The 20,115-nt window shown below is 45.2% G+C and overlaps 1 long non-coding RNA gene across 13 annotated transcripts in view; it reads left to right on the forward strand.

Annotated features, from left to right (window-relative positions):
- LOC106509733 overlaps positions 1-20,115 on the forward strand; it is a 283,958-nt gene that overhangs the window by 87,105 nt on the left and 176,738 nt on the right. Inside the window, exon 2 of one of the 13 annotated variants that reach the window (XR_002342493.1) lies at positions 10,028-10,103. The exons of the other annotated variants lie outside the window; for them this stretch is intronic. This is a non-coding gene — a long non-coding RNA (uncharacterized LOC106509733). The remainder of the gene's footprint in view (positions 1-10,027; positions 10,104-20,115) is intronic. 13 annotated transcript variants of the gene reach the window in all.

Here is a 20,115-nt window from a genome sequence, read left to right on the forward strand (position 1 = left end):
AGCACCACGGAGCACTTGACATTTAATCGTCAGCAGCTCTCCTGGAAAGTAGTGAACAGAAGTTCACTGTTTAAGGCTGGGGAAACTGAGGCACCCCAAGGTTATGAAATGCCCAGGCATGGAGGGTGAGTCCAGAGCTGGGATGGAACCCGGGGAGTTGGACTGCAGAGGCTGCTTCCTAACTGCGGGCATCTAGAATCAGGCACACGGTAGGTCTCCGTGGTTCTAAATAGGCGTGAAAGTGCGGCCCACGTGGTGTTGGGAGTGTGGAGCGAAAGAGGGGTGTGGAGCGGCTTTAGCCCCTGCTGCTGCTTCCCTGGAGGGCGAGGGAGGGGCACTGAGTGCCAAGGCACCTCGGGGAGTGTGGCAGGGCCCCCTCTGGCTTCGGGTAGGATGCGCCTCAAGCCTGGGCTACAGCTGCCCTGGGAGTAAGCATAGCCACTCCAGCTGCACCCACGTGGACCCTCCAGCCACCCCGCTCCCCAACTCCCACTGAACACCCCCAGGACATGGGCAGCAAGAGCCTGGGGTACTGTGTACTGAGGTCAGTAGAGAACTGTGAGGTGACCTGCTGGGGGCTGATGCCTTTGAGGACCAGAGCCTGGATAGGGTGGGGACCTCTGAGAGGATGAGGCTGCCTGACCATTATCCCCCATCTCTCTCACTCCTGTCTGCCCATGTCTGGCTAGCGGGTTTCCAGGGAAAGGGAAGTGGGAGAGGGAAGTGACATGGGAAAGTGAGTGGCACAGAACTGCAGAGTTAGCTCCCAAGTCCTGAGAAAAGCAGATCCTCCTCTGTCCCCGGCCTCACTGGCCTGGGGGAGAGAGTACAGTGGCCTCACTGGCCTCAGGGAGAGAGAACTGTCAGTTGAGCTAGACCCCTGCTGGGAAGTCAGGGCCTGTCCTAGTTCCTCATTCAAGGCACCCGCCCCAATCCCCAAGGCAGTTAAAAGCCCCGAATTGCCCAACTCAGTCAAGGGAAGCCTGGCCCATGGTCCCGCACACCCTCGGAGCCTGGGCCTGGCTGCCAGACCTGGTCTGTCTGGCCCCCGAGGCCGGACAGTGACCCACTCTGTGTTCCGGAGCCCACGTGTCGAGGAGGAAGCTGCCATTCTGACAGTCCAGAAACATCTGTTCCCCATTCGTCATTGTCAAGCTCTGATGTCTTTTGGGACTAAGTTTGAAGGACAGTTTTTAACTGTCGTAACCAAAAAAGTAAAAGGAAATAAACAATTACAGGCCTTCTTTATTTCAGAACTTTTTTGCTGTGTGGGTAGAAAGCTCTTCCAGTAAATAGGAGCTTGGACTAAATTACCCTCCCAGACAATGAGTTGCTAGAGGGTCTCCCCTCCCCCCTGCTTCACACCCCATTGTGCTGAGAAATGTTGAGATAAATACATTCCGGCTAAGGCTGGAACAAACGAGCAGCAGAAGACATTTCCTTTTCACCTGGGCTTGTCTGTGCGTCTTTCAGAAGACACCTGTGACCTGGTCCAGTGCCCCTGATGCTCTGTGATCAAAATGCCTTGAGTGACAGCGGCTGCGCTCAGGACCAGTATCATCATTTACCTTCCTAGCCTGTAACAGCTCCTGCTCTGATCTGGATGTTTCCAAGATGTGCTTGTTTGTACAATGGATGCACCAGTTTAGACTCATGGGAACTGTAGAGGCATCCAGATAAGCCCTGAGAGTTCTTACAGCCTGCCCACTCCATGCCCTGACACACTCGCATGTCACTGGATTCATAAAGTACCCTGTCTGTCAGAGGCCAAGGGTGGGTGAGCGGTCCTCTTGGAGCCAGTGAAGGACCATGGCTTTTTGCAGGGCTCCGCTGCACCTGGAGGACTCTCCCACTTAGGCAGGTGCTCTGGGACCTCAGGGACAATGGGAGGATGCTTCCAGCAGGAGTCAGGGTCTAGGTTCCTGGGATGTGACAAGTGAGCCATTGGTCCCTCTCTATCTTCCTGCTTGTCATGTTGGGTGTTTTGGTTTGCTGTGGCTGCTGTAACATCCTTGGTGGCTTAAAACAACACAAGTGTATTCTCTGACAGTTCTGGAAGCCAGATGCCCGAAATTAGTCTCACTGGGTTGAAGGCAAAGTATTGTTCTTTGCAGGAGGCTTTTTCGGAGGGTAGATTTGGCTTCCTTGACTGTTCAGCTTCCAGAGGCTGCCTGCACCCCTGAGTAGTTATTGCAGAAGCCTCATTACAAAGATGCAGTCAAACCTTGTTGGGAGAACTGTAGTATATTTGGGGCCACCCATCTCTGCTGCACCCAGTTTCCTTGGGGGCAGTGTCCCTTCCTTCCACTGTGTGATATCTGGAGGGGGGGGTGGCCCCAGATGCCACACAGGAGCGAGATGCCAGTTCCTCTTAGCCTCTCTTAGTGCAGGCTGAGCCCGAGCGGGGGAATTCAGGGAGGGGACATACCACCAAGCTCCACTGTTGGGATGCTGTTATCTAAGACTTGGGAGCTTACCTTGTTCAGCTCAGCAATGACCCCCCCCTCCCCCAAAAGCACATCCCTCCTGCTTTGTGCCCATTTTGGCCATGCCTGTTCTCTGGCCCTGCCCATTCCCAAACTGGACAACCCAGCCCTGCCCATGATTCAAGGAACTGCCATTCTCTTAGCACATAGTCCCTTTGTGATGTTCCCAGATACAGATTCTGTTGCTCCCGCATTCAAGACCTGTAATACAAGGACTGTCTACTGTGTTGAATAAGTGGAGGACTTGAGGATTCATTTCTGTGCCGTTTTACAGTGGGGTTGATACGCCTCGGAAGCCTAGTTCTGACATCAAGGCCCTGACTGCTGTCAGTGAGAGGTGTGCCAGGGGTGCCTTGAGGAGGGGTGGTGAGGGACGATGCAGCTGGTTTCACTCATTTTTGCTCCTGGTTATGTCTTGTACAACAGGCTTTTCGATTACATAAGATGGCATCGTTATTGCCAGAGCCATGTTGGGTTCAGCATATGCTACCCCCAAATAGGGCACTGGGGTGCTTTGAGGACTTGAGCAAACAGCGGCTGAAAGTTTACTCCGTTCTCCTTCCTCGGTTGCCCTTCTTCCCTGAAACAGGTCATAAAGCCCTCCTGTGAGAGGTGGCTTCCCTTTACTTGGAGGAAAGGAGCATCCTTATCTCTGAGGACAAAGAGGTGCCAAGAAGAATCCTAACAAACAGGCCTTGCCGGGCGCCCCCCCCACACACCCGTTTCTTCCACTCACCTCCCCCCCCCCGCCCCCCGCATATTCCTGCACGCCTGCGCACTCTTCATGAAACCCAGCATAGAATGCTCAGGCCCAACTGTCTGTTTAGGTCCTCATTTCCTTAGGAAGGCTTCCAGGTTACGTATAATGGATATGAAATAAATGTCTATGCTTTTCTCCTATTAATCTTTGTCCGTTTAATTTTCAGGCCCAGACAGGGACCTCACGATGGTCAAGGAAAGACTTTTTCCTTTCCTAGGGCCTATATTTGCTCCCTAACCTCCTGCTTACTCCCCTTGTTGCAGGACACAGAGGACACAGAAGTGGGCCTGAGGGTCAGTCACAGCAGGCAGGAGCCTTAGTGAATGCCTGGCAGGGGGTTTTGTTTAGGTGCATCTCTGAAGCACTTGGACACAAAGTGAATATTTGTTGAATGAGTGAATGAATGAATGAAGGAAGGAAGGCTGCAGTCCAAACCAGCCCCCCTGCTAGACATGCCCATCGAGAGCTGCAGGCTGCTTCAGCAGCAAACCCCTGGAGCTAGCTGAGGAGCAGTGAACACTGCCCGTTTTCTTTTTGTTCTGTTTCTGTTATGCCTCCAGGATTCCCATGGACCAGAAACAAAACATAAACTTCAGTCTCCAAATTGGGCTTTTATTTAAGAGAGCTCAGAAGAGGGCAGTGAATGTTGGTGCCAAAATTTTTTTTAAATTTTATTTGAATATAGTTGACTTACAAAGTTGAGTTAATTTCAGACATATAGCAGAGTAAATCATTTATACATCCACATGCATACATTCCTTTTCAGATTCTTTTCCCATAGAGGTTATTACACAGTATCAAGTAAATTTCCCCATGCTATACAGTAGATCCTTGTTACCTGTCTCTTTTATATATAATAGTGTGTATGCATAGTTTTAAAGCATTTTGGAATGATGTGGATATAAAGAACACAAGTAAAAATATTCTTTTAAAAATATTTTTATTACAGTTGAGTTACAATGTTCTGTCAATTTTTGCTGTACAGCAAAGTGACCCAGTCACTTCTTCTCATATTATCTTCCATCATGTTCTATCGCAAGTGATTGGATAGAGTTCCCTGTGCTATAGAGCAGGACCTTGTTGCTTACCCATTCTAAATGGAATAGTTTGCATCTACTAACCCTAAATTCCCAGTCCATCTCACTCCCTCCCCCTCCCCCTCGGCAACCGTAAGTCTGTTCTCCATGTCTCTAAGTCTGTTTTTGTTCTATAGATAAGTTCATTTGTGCCGTATTTTAGATTCCATATGGTATTTTTTGTCTTTCTCTTTCTGACTTATTTCACTTAGTATGAGAATCTCTAGTTTCATCCATGTTGCTGCAGATGGCATTATTTTGTTCATTTTTTTGTCTGGGTAGTATTCTATTGTGTATATGTACCGCATCTTCTTAATCCATTCATCCCTTGATGGACATTAGGTTGTTTCCATGTCTTGGCTACTGTGAATAGTGCTGCTGTGGACATAGGGATGTGTGTGAAAGATGTTCTTTATCATCATTGTGGATATCTGTGTAAATTTACAGATGGCTCTTCATTGATAATAACACTTTATAAACTACAGGTTCTTTGGGGAACTAGCCCAGAGGTACCAAGAAGGGCTAAGACTGATTGTAGCTGAGATCCAGGGGAGCCTGGGGTAAGGTACGGGTGAGACCAAACAGAACTCAAAGCACCAGGAGAACAGGCTGAAGGCAGGCAGGGTGCAGGTAGAGGAAGCCTTTCAAACAGAAGGCTCTAGGACAGGAGTCAGCCCCCCTCGGAGAGGGACAACCTCTGACTGACTCCAGCATAGTTTGCAAGGAACTGAGACGTTCCTGAGATATGAGGCTTTTGGTGCTAAAACGGGGACAGTCCCAGGCCAACTGGGACGGCTGGTCATTCAAGTTTCAACCTGCCTATGGAAGTTTCTAGTGATGAAAGAACCTCAATCCCTTGGGGATGACCGAGATTTCTTTGTCATCCTCTGGTTAGGTGGGGTTGGGGTGTGAAGGCGGGGGAAGGGTCACCCTACCATCACCCCCTGGAACAGAAGCAAGAGCCTTTCTGAGATTTTGGGCTCTGAAGTGGAAGGTGAATGCTTAAAAACTTTGCGGATTTCATGGGAATAATAAGATTTAATTTTTAACAATAAATGTTAATATTCAACAACATGCAGATGTGTTTCTCAGAGTTGGTACTGAGTCTGTGTAGAAAATATCCCTTCTCCAAAGGTGAAACGGCACTGGAGTTCATTTGAATTTCGGAGGGAGAGCAGCTTACTTTGTGCCAGCAGAGCTCAATGAAGCTTACTGTGGCAGGTCATATCACCAGGGTACCACTATGCAGAGGCACCCTAGAATCTTGACTTGGAGGCTTTGAGGTCTCCAGCCACTGTTCCTACTTCTCTCTTCCCAGAGGCTTCTCCTCTCATGGTCCATCTCTCATATTTAGATCCTCTAGAAATGTATATATAACTCAGCTGCAAGTCAGAAATGCAAAAAATATATAACTTTCGTCTTTTTAAAAAAATATCTGGAGTTCCCGATGTGGCTCAGCCGGCTATGAACCCGATTAGTGTCCATGAGGGTGTGGGTTCGATTCCTGGTCTCACTCAGTGGTTTAAGGATCCAGCATTGCCACAAGCTGCAGCATAGGTCACAGATGCGGCTGAGATCTGGAGTTGCTCTAGCTGTGGTGTAGGCCAGCAGCTGCAGCTCCAATTTGACCCCTAGCCCAGAAATTTCCATATGCCACAGGTGCGGCTCTAAAAAAAAAAAGAAGAGAAAAAAACCCACTAAGCTCAGAGATCCCACTGTGGTGCAGTGGGTTAAGAATCTGAGTACAGTGGGTTGGGTCACTGTGGAGGCACAGGTTAGATCCCTGGCCCATGAACTTCCATATGCTGTGGGTGCAGACATTAAAAACAAAAACAAAAAACCCGAAAAAACCCACCTCCTCTCATCTTGCACACAAGGCCCCTTTCCTGTGGGTAGCAACAAAATATTTCATTTTACCAACTGAAGAGATCTCCATTTCTACTGCTTTAAAACTTAGACTCCGAGAGATCTAAGTTTCTGATGTCACCCAAGGTTTCTTCTCCCCTTTTGCTTTTCCAAGACACAGTCCAGGTGCCAAAAGTGGGTCTGTGTGCCCTGTCACTTTCAGAAAGGAGGAGCTGGCCTCCCAGAGAAAAAAGTTCCTCCCTCTTGGTCTTCAGGCACCAACCTCTGACCTTACTGTGTCCCCCAATCTTGGCATCTAGGTCTGGGGTTACTTGTGGGGTGTTCTGACCGTGGGCACAGTGCAAATTCTGCTGTGCCCTGCGTCTGTCCTAAGGCTGGCTGAGAGGTAATCAATAGCAGGATTATACCACAGTTTGTTGATCTGTTCCCCTGTTGATGGTCATTGGGGCTATTTCCAATTTTGGAGTACAGTGAAAGCTGTGAAGAACAGATGCCAAGTCTTCCTTCCTTCCTTCCTTCCTTCCTTCCTTCCTTCCTTCCTTCCTTCCTTCCTTCCTTTTTCTTTATCTTTTTATGGCCACATCCGAGGCCTATGGAGGTTTCCCAGGCTAGGGGTCGAATCGGAGCTACAGCTGCAGGCCTACACCACAGCCACAGCAACTCGGGATCTGAGCCGCATCTGCAACCTTCACCACAGCTCACAGCAACACTGCATCCTTAACCCACTGAGTGGGGTCAGGGATCAAACCCAAGCCCTCATGGATACTAGTCAGGTTCATTACCTCTGAGCCATGATGGGAACTCCTAGTGGATGATTTTTTTTTTTTTTTTTTCCTCTTGGGAAAATACCGAGGAGAAATACCTAGGTCACATTCTATGTTGAATTTCTAAGTAAAACTACTGTATGTTCCCACCAGAAAATACGAGAGTTCCAGTTGTTCTATGTCTTAACCAACATTTGGAGGGGTCAGTCTTTATAAAATTTTAGGCATTCTAGTGCATGAAAAATGATATCTTGTGGTTTTAATTTGCGTTTCTCTAATTATTAATTATGTTCAACAACTTTGCATGAGCCTGTTGGCCATTTGTAAAGTGTCTGTGCTTGTTCTTTGGCTATTTTTAATATTGGACTGGATATCTTTCATTTTGGATTTATAGGCATTCTTTATTATGGATGCAAGTACTTTGCCTGCTAAATGTATTGAGAATATTTTCTCAGTCTATGACTTGTCTCTTTTTTCATTTTCTTTGTTTCTAACAAGAATTTGATGAAGGGCAACTTATCATTTAAAACATTTTTATGATTAGTTTTTTGCATGTCCTAAGAAATCTTTGCCTGCCCCAAGATTGCAAAGATCTTCTGTGTTTTCTTCTACAGGTTTCATAGGTTTAGGATTTTATAATCAATAAGCCTAAATATGTACTGCTCAATTTTAATTTGAAGATTTTCTAGATACTTTGTCGTTGATTTCTAATTCCTGTGTGGTCTGAGATACATGCTGAACTATATCATGTAACTATATACATGCATAACTATATCTACCATGTAGATCACAGGCAAAAACAAGTGCTGGTTATCTCTGAAAGAGATTGCAGAAGGACTAAAAGGGTGATCTTTTATTTTGACCACACATTTACCATTTTTGGTATCTTCTTCCCATATTGAAGACCCAGGGTTCCTTCTTGTGTCATTTCTCTTCAACTGGAATAACTTCCTTTCACATTTCCTGATGAAGAATTTGCTCAACTTTGTTTAACTAAACAAGTCTGTGACCTTAATTTTTGTAAAGATATATTTTACTGGATGTAGAGCTTTTCCATGAATCATTTCATTATCTTATCATCCCATGATCTCTGGCTTCATTGCTTCTGATAAAAAGTCAGGTGTGATTCATATCCTTGGTCCCTTGTATGTGTGTCATTTTCTTTGGCTGCCCAAGACTTTGCTCTTTATTTTTCAGCATTTTAACTATGATATGCAGCTCTGGGTGTGTGTGTTTATCTTCCTTGGAGTTTGCTGAGATTCTTGGGTTCATAAGTTAATGTTTTCCAACAAGTTTAGGAAATTTTCAGTCATATTCTTCCAAATACTTTTCCTGCCTATTTTCCCTCTCTTCCCTTCTGTGATCCCAATTACACATGTATTAGACAGCTTGATATTGTACTAAATGTCACTGAAGCACTTTCATTAAAAAATTTTGTTTTTGCTCTGTGTTTTTAAGATTGGATAGTTTATATTGGCCTGTCTTCTAGTTCACTTACCCTTTTTTCTCTTGCCTCCAACCTAATATTAGGTCTATCCACTGATTTTTTTTCAGTTTTTGAGTCTTGTTGGTTCTAGAACTTCATTTGGTTCTTTCTTTCTTCCTCCGTTTCTTTCTTCCTCCTTTTCTTTTCTTCTTCCTTCCTTTCTTTTTCTTTCTTTTCCTTCCTTCCTTCCTCCCTCCCTCCTTCCCTCCCTCCCTCCCTCCTTTCTTTTCTTCCTCCCTCCCTCCTTTCTTTCTTTCTTTCCTTCTTTCTTTCTTTCTTTCTTTTTTTTTTGTCTTTTTGTTGTTGTTGTTGTTGTTGTTGTTGCTATTTCTTGGGCCGCTCCCGCAGCATATGGAGGTTCCCAGGCTAGGGGGTGAATCGGAGCTGTAGCCACCAGCCTACGCCAGAGCCACAGCAACGCAGGATCCGAGCCGCGTCTGCAACCTACACCACAGCTCACGGCAACACCGAATGGTTAACCCACTGAGCAAGGGCAGGGACCGAACCCGCAACCTCATGGTTCCTAGTCGGATTCGTTAACCACTGCGCCACGACGGGAACTCCCTCTTTCTTTCCTTCTTTCTTTCTTTCTTTCTTTCTTTCTTTCTTTCTTTCTTTCTTTCTTTCTTTCTTTCTTTCTTTCTTTCTTTCTGTCTCTCTCTCTCTCTCTCTCTCTCTCTCTCTCTCTCTCTCCCCCTCTCTCTCTCTCTCTCTCTCTCTCTCTCTCTCTCTCATCTTTTTAGGGGCATATCCCCATTATATGGAGGTTCCCAGGCTACAGGTTGAATTGGAGCAGCAGCTACCAGTCTACACCACAGCCACAGCAATGTGGGATCCAAGCCACGTCTGCAGCCTACACCACAGCTTACAGCAAGGCTGGATCCTTAACCCACTGAGCAGGGCCAGAGATCAAACCTGCGTCCTCATGGATACTAGTCAGATTCGTTTCTGCCAAGCCACAACAGACTCCAGAACTTCATTTGGTTCTTTACTAAAAATTGTTTCTTTTGCTCTGCTGAGACTACACCTCTTCACTCATTATGGTAATTTTTTCCTTTAGTTCCTCAAACATGTAATAGCTACTATAAATTTCTGGTCTGCTAATTCTAACATCTGGGTTATTTTGGAGTTCTTTCTGTTGATGGATTTTTTTTTTTTTAAGTATGGGCTGAATTTTTCTTTTTCTTTGCATGTGTAGTTATTTTTTTATTGTCTCCTGGTTTTTGTGGAAAATAGATTTAGAGATTCTGTATCTTTTGCCTCTCTTTGATGATAGCAGGCAGTTAATTATGGCATAGGAAATTGACGTTGCGAAAGCTTGGTTTTTACCCTTTAAAGTGTGTCTATCTCGATGTTTTTCTTAGTCTGAGGGGGAAATTTTAATTCTAGGACATAGTTTTTGCTTGCTTCCACTCCCCCTTCCCTGGATAGCAATAGAATGCCCAATGTGTCTATGAAATCTCTCCCGGAAAAACTGTCAGGATTCAAACTCCAAACTCTGTCTCTCATGAAATGGGCAGCAGTTAAAATCTGTGCTCAGCTCTTTAAAAATTTAGCTTTTTTTTAAGATTAATCTTCTCAATTTTCAGCCTCTCTGGCAGACCTGAACTCTGTCCTCTGATGCCTCAAGCAATAAGATCACAACTTTCTGCCTGGCAGACTGAGGTGAGCCCTCTCTATCTAAATATAGAAATCTCATCCAGTGTGGTTCCTCCTTTCAAAGGTCACAGTCCACCTGATTTCTGCTTGCTTCAGGTTGCTCTCTAATGCTTGCAAGTAGTTCATTTCTAAAATATTTTGTTTGGAGTGTATACTTGTTATCTGCAGGAGCACTGGCCCAATAGAAGCTACTCTACTGTCATCAGAACCAGAACTTCTTCTGACCCATTTTAAGGTTTTTAAAATATTTTGCAGAATTGACCCTCACAAATATTGTACCATATTACATTCTTCCTGGTAGTAGATGGGAGTCTTTGCTATCCTACCCCCTTGGCAGCCAGAATATCTTCAGCTAAATACCATGAAATGCTGGAACCTTAAAGATCACCAGTTGCACTAATTCCCAGTTCAAGGTCCCTGGATCCCAACAGGATTCATGAAAGTAGTACAGGGGTTAGGAGAATTTTGCTAAGTTATAAACACTATCTCCAAATGTGAAAGATATAGTTATCCATAATTAAAACTTCAAATGTCATTACTTTGGGTTAGAATGACATCAGATTTTTCATGGAGTCATTGACTTCTTTTGCCAGTCAAGACTTCCTCTTGATAGTTAGTTACATTCTCAGCCAACCCAAACTGGCAAAATGCATTATTATTGATAAGTGAAGTGGCTTTGAGGGCATAGGAACCCTGGGGACAAAGTAAGTCAGAGGAGTTGGTGGTGGCCCCAGACCCTTTGAGCAGTGATAGGCATGTTCTGCAGATGAATTTAGACTTCATCATTGTCTTTCTTTGTCTGGATCACTTTTTTGGCTACGGCTGTAGCGCCTTTGTTTACTGAGGCCGAAGAGATGAAAGAGCATGCCTGGAGTCACACAGACTTACACCCACTGTGGGTGCAGAGATCAAAACCTGAGATTAAACTTTGTTCTGAACACAGAGGCACATTTCAACTGTGCAGAAGCAATTCTGCCATCTCTTGTGGTTCAGAGAGGAAAATGGAAGAGGGTCAGCTCGGAGAAGAGGATCTTAGAGAGCCATCCTAGGAACCTTTGAAGATCGGGTGGGCAGCCGCGTTCTTTGAAGTACCTGTGATTCCATGTGATTTACTTTCTGAGGCAAGAACAAGCCGGTGGAATCCAGGTGAAGAGATTTTCCTCAAGCACGGACCCATTTCATCTTGCCAGGTTTTCCTTTATTCACCACAATGTTCATTTCTTATTTTTTGACCCTGGGCTTGAATATGTGTGTGTGGATTCCTGTCAGTCCTGTTTCCTAGATATTTAGAGGGAAACACTTCCCATCTTTCGTAATCACCAGAAATGACGGAAATAATGCAAACACACAGGTTGGTTTTCCTTTTACAACTCCTCCAACATTCAGACAAATGCTCCATATTTCTTAGTATGTATTTTCTGTAGCCACACTTATTTCATGACGTTTTTCCCCAGGGAAATCAAAGTTCCCATTTGAGGCAGCAATCATGAAGCCATGGAGGCTTTTGTCAAAGACTGATTGCTTCAAAAGCACTTAGATCAACCTTTCACTGCCTCCACTGTGAGTGTATGACTTAGCCACGCCCCTCAGCCACTTCTTTCTTTTTCTTTCCTTCGTTTTTTCTTTGTTTGTTTGTTTTTGTTTTTTGTCTTTTTAGGGTCATATCTCCGTTATATGGAGGTTCCCAGGCTAGGGGTTGAATTGGAGCTGTAGCCACTGGCCTACACCACAGCCACAGCAATGTGGGATCCATGCTGTGTCTGCAACCTACACCACAGCTCATGGCAACACTGGATCCTTAACCCACCGAGGGAGGCCAGGGATCAAACTCCCGACCTCCTGGATACTAGTCAGGTTTGTTACCACTGAGCCATGGTGGGAACACCTGCTATTTTATTTCTAACTGTGTTCTCAGAAGTCCAGCTGACCAAGCTGGGTCAGGTGTGGCCAGGACACTCCTGCCTGGTGTCTCGTGGAGCTCTCTCAGGAGCCCAGGACCCCGTTCACATGCCTCAATCCCATCTCAGAGGTCTGGGGTTTGGACGACCAGATCCTCTGGGTGGCAAGGAAGCAGCTGCATGGGAAGGAGTGCGGAGTTGGGTGGAGAGGCCTCGAACCTCCAGGACGGTCATAGGCTCTTACCCCTTTCACATCAGGAGCGACACTTGTCCCACTTGTTTTTCTATCGAGCCAGGCCCACGATGTCACAAGGAGAGAAGTGCCAAGGGCCCCACATCCTAACACCGGAGCCAGCACTGACTTCAAGAAGACACCTGGAGAGGTGCTGGGACAGGATGCAGTGAAGGGGATATGGCCCCCACAGAGACTGACTGCAAATGGAGGGGGCAGGAAAGGCTTCTCAGAGAAAGGGGCTGGAGGAGGTGGGCGTTCTGCTATCTTCGATGGAAGGTCCAGGGCACTGGCAGCAGGAGACCCCGAAAGCTGTCGCCTCTCCACCTTGAACCTGGTGAACTAAATCAAATCCTTCCTTTCTCAGTCCGGGACCTGGCTTTTCTATCCAGAGACTGAGGCTGGAGGCAGACTGGGCCAGCGGCCCCTCCAGTGGTGCAGGGCTGATCCTGTGGGTGAGGCCAGTGGAGTTAATTGTTTGTTGCAGATAAGATGTGAAAAGTGTCCCTTCCTGTTTCTGGCCCTGCAGCTCTCCAGGCAGGAGGGATGATTCCAGCCAGGGTTTCAGAGCCCATGGTGACATCCCTTTCTTTTTCTTGCCCTCCTCTATTCTCCTGGAGCTTGAACTGAGAGAGCCTCGCTTTCTGCCTTGGCTTTGTCCTTGCCATCATTTATGACAATGGAAGGAATTATGTGTGTGGTGAAAACAGGACCAGGGACACCTTAGACTTCAGACCAGTCCATTTGGATCTGTAAATTGAACTTTTTTCTACTTGCATTTGAGTTCTTCAGATGAAAGGCATTTTTTTTTTTTTTTTATGGTCGCACCTGCAGCACATGGAAGTTCCCAGGCTACGGGTCGAATAGGAGCTATTGCTGCCGGCCTGTGCCACAGCCACAGCAATGCAGGATCCAAGCCACATCTGCGATCTGTACCACAGCTCACGGCAACTCTGGCTCCTTAACCCACTGAGTGAGGCCAGGATTGAACCTGCATCCTCATGGATACTAGTTGGGTTCATAACCCGCTGAGCCATAACGGGAACTCCAGATAAAAGGATTTGAGCAGCCAAATGCTTGAGACTGTTGACAAAAATAATCAATAAACAATCTATAATAGGAATAGACAAGAGTTTTATTTGAGCCAAACTGAGGACTAGAGCCTGGAAGGCAGCCTCAGATGACTCTGAGAAACTGCTCTGAAGATGTGTGGTTTTCAGCATATTTTATATATTAGAGGAACAAAGGACATCAAACAAGTTAGGGATATGTTCCTTCAAGGTTTCAGAAACACAGGTCACCACGTGCACAGCAAGTCAGTATGACCTTGGCACTTGGGAAAGGAATCTTATCATCAGAGGGTACCAGCATTGACATCCCAGAAAGGGGGGCATTTAATCTTTTTTAACATGGATGTTCTTTACTTCTGGTCAGTGTGCGCTTTTCTCTAATAATTAAAGCAGATATACAGTGTTGTTTGATAGGCCACAGACAGACTGTTTTCGTTTGCGTGAAATTCAGCTTAACTCATGTATAAGCCAGAATGACATCTCCAGACCTCAATGTGTGAAAATTCCTTTTATCAGGATACATATTGTAAGTGAAAAAAAGAATGTATATGAATGTAAAAAAAAAAAAAAAATGTATGTGAACTCTAAGGCAAACAAATCCCAGCTCCAGCCTCTACTGGCTGTGTAACCTTGAGCAAGTTGCTTAACTTCCCTGGGCCTCAGTTTCCTCATTTGTAGACAGTGATGGTACCTATCTCACTATTATTAGGATTGTATTAGCTGTTGGTTCGAAATTCTTAAACAGTTCCTGGCATGTAGAAAGTATGCCACTATGTTAAGGGTGAGCCACCATCGTTTTTGCAGTTATTACTTTGCTGCTTTTCTCTTTATTTATTGCACATTTCTAATTTCCAAAATTTCCCCAATTTTCTTATTACTACGGTGAAAGGAGAAACCTAACCTACCTCCTGTCTCACCCTTGTTTTTCTTGCTGGAACCAAAGACACAATTCTTGTCCCTGTGCCCAGGTAGCGGTGTTGAGACACAGAGCAAATGTACCTCTTAGACTGTGGTTTGGATCCCTGTACCGTCTTTCAACTTATAAAGTGTCTGTAATTTTTTAATCTTTATTAACAGTGATTTTCTTTTGTCATTATTACTTTTTTGAAAATTTATATATGCACATTGTAAAAACCTTCAAGTAGGAAAAAACCCCTAACTCTTGTCTGAAGGCAGATGTCCTTACTTGAGATAATCACTGTTACCAGTTTCCTGCATATCTTTCCAGGCTAGTTCTAGAACAGCAGTCATTTTTTATAAATTTTTATTTTTATTTTAAATAAAGTGTAGTTGATTTACAATGTTGTGCCAATTTCTGCTGTACAGCAAAATGACACAGTCATACATATATATATAGATGCTTTTTCCGTATTATCTTCCATCGTGTTCTATCCCAAGAGATTGGATATAGTTCCCTGTGCCATACAGTAAGACTTCATTGCTTACCCATTCTAAATGGAATAGTTTGCATCTACTAATCCAAAACTCCCAGTCCATCCCACTCCCTCCCCCTCCCCTTTGGCAATCACAAGTCTGTTCTCTATGGCTATGAGTCTATTTCTGTTTTGCAGATAGGTTCATTTGTGCCATGTTTTAGATTCCACATATAAGTGATATCATATGGTATTTGTCTTTTTTTGACTACCTCACTTAGTATGGAATCTCTGGTTGCATCCGTGTTGCTTCAGATGGCATTATTTCGTTCTTTTTTCTTATGGCTGAGTAGTAGTCCATTGTGTACCACGTCTTCTTAATCCATTCATCTGTCAGTGGACATTTAGGTTGGTTCTGTGTCTTGGCTATTGTGAGTAGTGGTGCTGTGAACACAGGGGTGCATGTATCTTTTTTAATTGTAGTTTTGTCCAGATATATGCCCAGGAGTGGGATTGCTGGATCATATGGTAATTCTCTATTTAGTTTTCTGAGGAACCTTCCATAGTGGTTGTACTAGTTTACATTCCCACCAACAGTGGAGAAGGGTTCCCTTTTCTCCACACCCTCTCCAGCATTTGTTATTTGCAGATTTATTAATGATGGCCATTCTTACCAATGTGAGGTGGTACTTCATTTTAGTTTTGATTTGCATTTCTCTAATAATTTGTGATCTTGAACATTTTTTCATGTGCCTACTGGCCATCTGTATGTCATCTTTTAAGAAATGTCTTCGACTGGGTTGTTTATTTTTTGTTGTTTTTGAGTTATATGAGTTGTTTGTATATTTTGGAGATTAAGCCCTTGTCAGTTGCATCATTTGCAACTATTTTTTTCCCATTACATAGTTGTCTTTTCATTTTTCTCATGGTTTCCTTTGCTGTGCCAAAGCCTGTAAGTTTGATTAGGTCTCATTGGTTTATTTTTGTTTTTATTTCTGTTGCCTTGGGAGACTGACCTAAGAAAACTTTTGTATGAAGTTCCCTTCATGGCTCAGTGGTTAACGAATCCGACTAGGAACCATGAGGTTTCGGGTTCAATCCCTGGCCTCGCTCAGTGGGTTAAGGATCAGGCATTGCCGTGAGCTGTGGTGTAGGTCACAGATGTGGCTCGGATCCTGAGTTGCTTTGGCTGTGGTGCAGGCCAGCAGCTGTAGCTCCGATTGGACCCCTAGCCTGGGAACCTCCATATGCCACGGGAGTGGCCCCAGAAAAGGCAAAAAGACAAAAAAAAAAAAAAAAAAAAAAAAAAGAAAGAAAGAAAACTTTTGTATGATTTATGTCAGAGAATGTTTTACCTAGGTTCTCTTCTAGGTGTTTTATTGGGTCTTGTCTTATGTTTAACTCCTTAAGCCATTTTGCTTTTATTTTTGTGCATGGCGTGAGAGTATGTTCTAGTTTCATTGATTTACATGCAACTGTCCAGTTTTCTCAGCACCACTTCCTGGAGACTGTCTTTTTCCCATTTTATATTCTTGCTTCCTTTGTTGAAGATTAATTTACCATAGGTGTCTGGGTTTATTTTTGGGTTCTCTATTCTGTTCCATTGGTCTGTATGTCTGTTTTTGTACCAGTACCACACTGTCTTGATTACTGTAGCTTTGTAATATTGTCTGAAGTCTGGGAGAGTTATGCCTCCTACCTTTTTCCCCCCTTAGGATTTCTTTGGCAAGTCTTGGTGTTTTATGGTTCTATATAAATTTTTGGATTATTTGTTCTAGTTCTGTGGAATGTCATTGGAAATTTGATAAGGATAGCATTAAATCTGTAGATTGCTTTGGGTGGTATGGCCATTTTAACAATATCAATTCTTGCAATCCAGGAGCATGGGATATCTTTCCATTCATCTGCACCCTCTTTAACTTTTTAAATTAATGTTTTATAATTTTCAGCATATAAGTCTTTCACCTCCTTGGTCAGGTTTATTCCTAGGTATTTAATTTTGGGGAGGTGTGATTTTAAAAGGTATTGCTTTTTTATATTCCTTTTCCAGTATTTCATTGTTAGTATACAGAAATGCAATTGATTTCTGAATGTTAATCTTATATCCTGCTACTTTGCTGAAGTTGTTGATCAATTCAGTAGTTTTTGTGTGGAGCCTTTAAGGTTTTCTATATACAGTATCATGTTATATGCATATAGTGAAAATTTTACCTCTTCTCTTCCAATTTGGATACCTTTTATTTCTTTTGTTTGTCTGCTATGACTAGGACTTCCAATACTATGTTGAATAAAATTGGTGAGAGTAAGTATCCTTGTCTTATTCAGGATTTTAGTGGGAAGGCTTTTAGCTTTCCTCCATTGAGTATTATATTGGCTGTGGATTTGTCATAAATGGCTTTATGATGTTGAGATATGTTCTCTCTTACCTCTTTGGTAAGACTTTTTATCATGAATGGGTGTTGGATTTTGTCAAATGCTTTTTCTGCATCTGTTAAGATGATCATGTGGCTTTTGACGTTTCTTTTACGAGATTAATTTTTTAACATCTTCTCTGCTTACCAGTGGAGACCTTTGATGCAGGTGTGTAAATGAGTATGGGTGTACAGGCCTGGGTGAGAAGGACCTCTGGGCTAACCTGCTCACCTCCCTGCAGCCAGGGCCATCTACATGTACCTGCAGGTCACCAAGGTTACAAACCTCAGGGCTGGGCCTTTCTTAGCCCAGAGGAGTTCAAGAGCTAGTTCAGTGGGTTGAGTGTCAGAGCACCAGCTCACTGGCTGACCTTGGGGTCAGTTCTAAAATCCACCCTCAACCTTTGGTCTGAATACCCCAGTCTGGTTTCTTAACCTCTCAGCCTCTTTTCTTGAGCCTGGCTTTCCGAGCTTTCCTGTCCTCTCCATCTCTGCCAAGGTTGGAGCTGCCTAGAAACCCACCCAGGAGACCAAGGCTGACCCAAGGCAGCCCCAGCCCACCCTTTGTGTCTGGTCCCCCCATCTCTCTAGGTCCCTGGGCTCTCCCTGTCAGGACCCTTGCTGGAACCCACTGACACTGTCCCTGTCCTGCTCTGCCTCTGATTCTGTGGGTTCCACAGTCTCCTGGGAAAGACTTCCTCTCCCTGGCTGCAGCTTGTTCTAGCCCTGAGCACCTTATGGGTTCAAGACCTAGCCGTGTGACTCTGGGAGATTCACTTAACCTCTATGAGCCTCAGTTTCCTCATCTATAAAATGGGCACAATACTCCCTGCATCTGTCACAGACTTGGTAAGAGTCTAGTATTTAATCATAGCCACATAGATAGAAGTCCCTTTGGCTTCCTTCCATCCACCTTGAATTTCCAGGGCCCATCAGCTCCTGCTCCATCTGGCCCTCACTGCTCTCCAAACCTCAGGCTCCCATTTTGACTGAAGTCTTGAAACCAGTCAATTTCAGGTTAGTTAGTTTTGATTCCTCCCAGATTGTTTGGCCATCCCAACAGTTCCAGGAGAAGATCGTCTCTACGTTTCTTGGCGCGGGGGGGGCTAGCTAACAATGGCCCAATAATGCCAGTGATGGTCAATATTCATTGAGCTGTATGCCAGGTATTCTGCCAGGGGTGACTGCATGAATCCTTATGACAAGCTGTGGAGGCAGCTACTGCCTTTGACCCATGTTTGAGATGCCCAGACAGAGGCTTAGTGATGGAAAGTGATCTGTTGAGGCGGCACAACTAACAAATGGGAGCTTGGCATTGAACTTGGGGAAACACTTGAGGACCAATCATTTATTCAGAGCTTGCTAGAGCAGGGGTTGGCCACCATCACTTGCATTTGGCAGAGACTCAAAGGCAGGCAGAGGAGGGGAAAGTTTTGTCATGGGGCAGGGGAGGGAAGGCTTGGGTGTGCCCTGGTTGGAGGCCGTGGGCGTGGGAGATCTGGAGGCAAGCCATACAGGGCAGGCTATGGGCTGGGTTAGGGATGCACACCCCACTTTCTCTTGTTGGTCCTGCATTGGAGGTGGGGACAGCAATTAGGGAAACTGTCAGTGATTCATCAAGGCCTGGCCATTTTGGCTGATTGTTACAGAAGTTACTGTTTAGCTTCCTGGATTGTCATAGAGACAGCAGTCTGGGTTCCTGTGAGTCTGACTTAGAGCAGGCTGGCCTCCTGGGCCATTTGCCATGGATAAGAGCTTGCTTTCCTGGTCAGGCAGCTGCAGGTTGTGGGCAGAGTTCTGTTTCCAATGTCTGACCATTGTCCATCTCTATTTTCAATCTCTCACACCCAAGGAGGTCTAATTCCATAGTCTTTTTTTTTTTTTTTTTTTAGGGCCATACCTGCAGCACATGGAAGTTCCCGGGCTAGGGGTTGAAATAGAGATACAGCCGCTGGCATATGCTACAGCCACAGCAGCTAGGCCTCCAAGCCACATCTGTGACCTATGCCACAGCATAGGCAATGCAGGATCCTTAACCCACCGAACACAGCCAGGGATCGAACCTGCATCCTCATGAATACTAGTTGGGTTCTTAACCTGCTGGGCCATGACAGGAACTCCTAACCCCATGTTCTTGGAATCTGAAAAATTCCATGAAGGCCAATTCAAGAGCATTTCAGAAGAGAACCTCAGGTCCTGAAACTACAGAGGATTAACCAGTTCCATGAGCTCCCGACTTCTCTGGCTTCCATGTGGGTAGGGCTCCCGGGCTTCAGAGACTGATACTCCACTGGCTTCCAACAGTGGCAGCTACAGCATTTCTCGGGGGTTCAAGCCCCTCTCCATCTACAGCCCATGTGCGTAGCCTCTCCCTGAGCAGGGACCCCGAGTGCCTGCCCCTGTGTCTGTAGGGACCAGCACCCCAGACTGGCCAGCTCGCCTCACCTAAGACAGCCAGGCCTGTTTCTCTTGGGCATGTTTTCCATGTGGTGTGTTTTTCTTTCTTTGGTAGTTCATAAAAATTGCCCTGGGCCTCTCGGTCTTTCATCTTCAACCTCTCCTGGAGCTGTCCCTATTTCTTTTTAATTATGCCTCTTTTTTTTTTTTTTTTTTTTTTAATGGAAGTTTCCTATTGACTTTTTATGACAATACAGAGACGTGGATAGACTCCAACAAAAATGAAATCTTTATGGAATAGTCATCTCTTTGCTGGAGCCTCCTGACAAATGTTCGTGCCTGGATATCTAGACATATGTACATATTGGTGGGGAGCGGGGAGTCGCTCTGGTCTTGGCTGGAGCCCAGCCGGCTGAGTGGCAGCGGCCGACCTGGGTCTTCCTGCAGCCTTCTGACCGGGAGGGAGGCGGGGGAGCGAGTGGGGGCGACGTGGGATATGGGAGAAGAGACATAAATCATCCCGGGTCCCAACCCCTTTGCCTTGGTGGCGGCTGAATTGGCACGGCTCCCTCATCCCGAGCAGTCTGGCGACGTGACTGCACAAGCGTGGGGGGGGACACGCTCTGTGACCCCTTAT

Source organism: Sus scrofa, chromosome 3, assembly GCF_000003025.6.
Source record: "Sus scrofa isolate TJ Tabasco breed Duroc chromosome 3, Sscrofa11.1, whole genome shotgun sequence".
NCBI classification, from domain to species: domain Eukaryota; kingdom Metazoa; phylum Chordata; class Mammalia; order Artiodactyla; family Suidae; genus Sus; species Sus scrofa.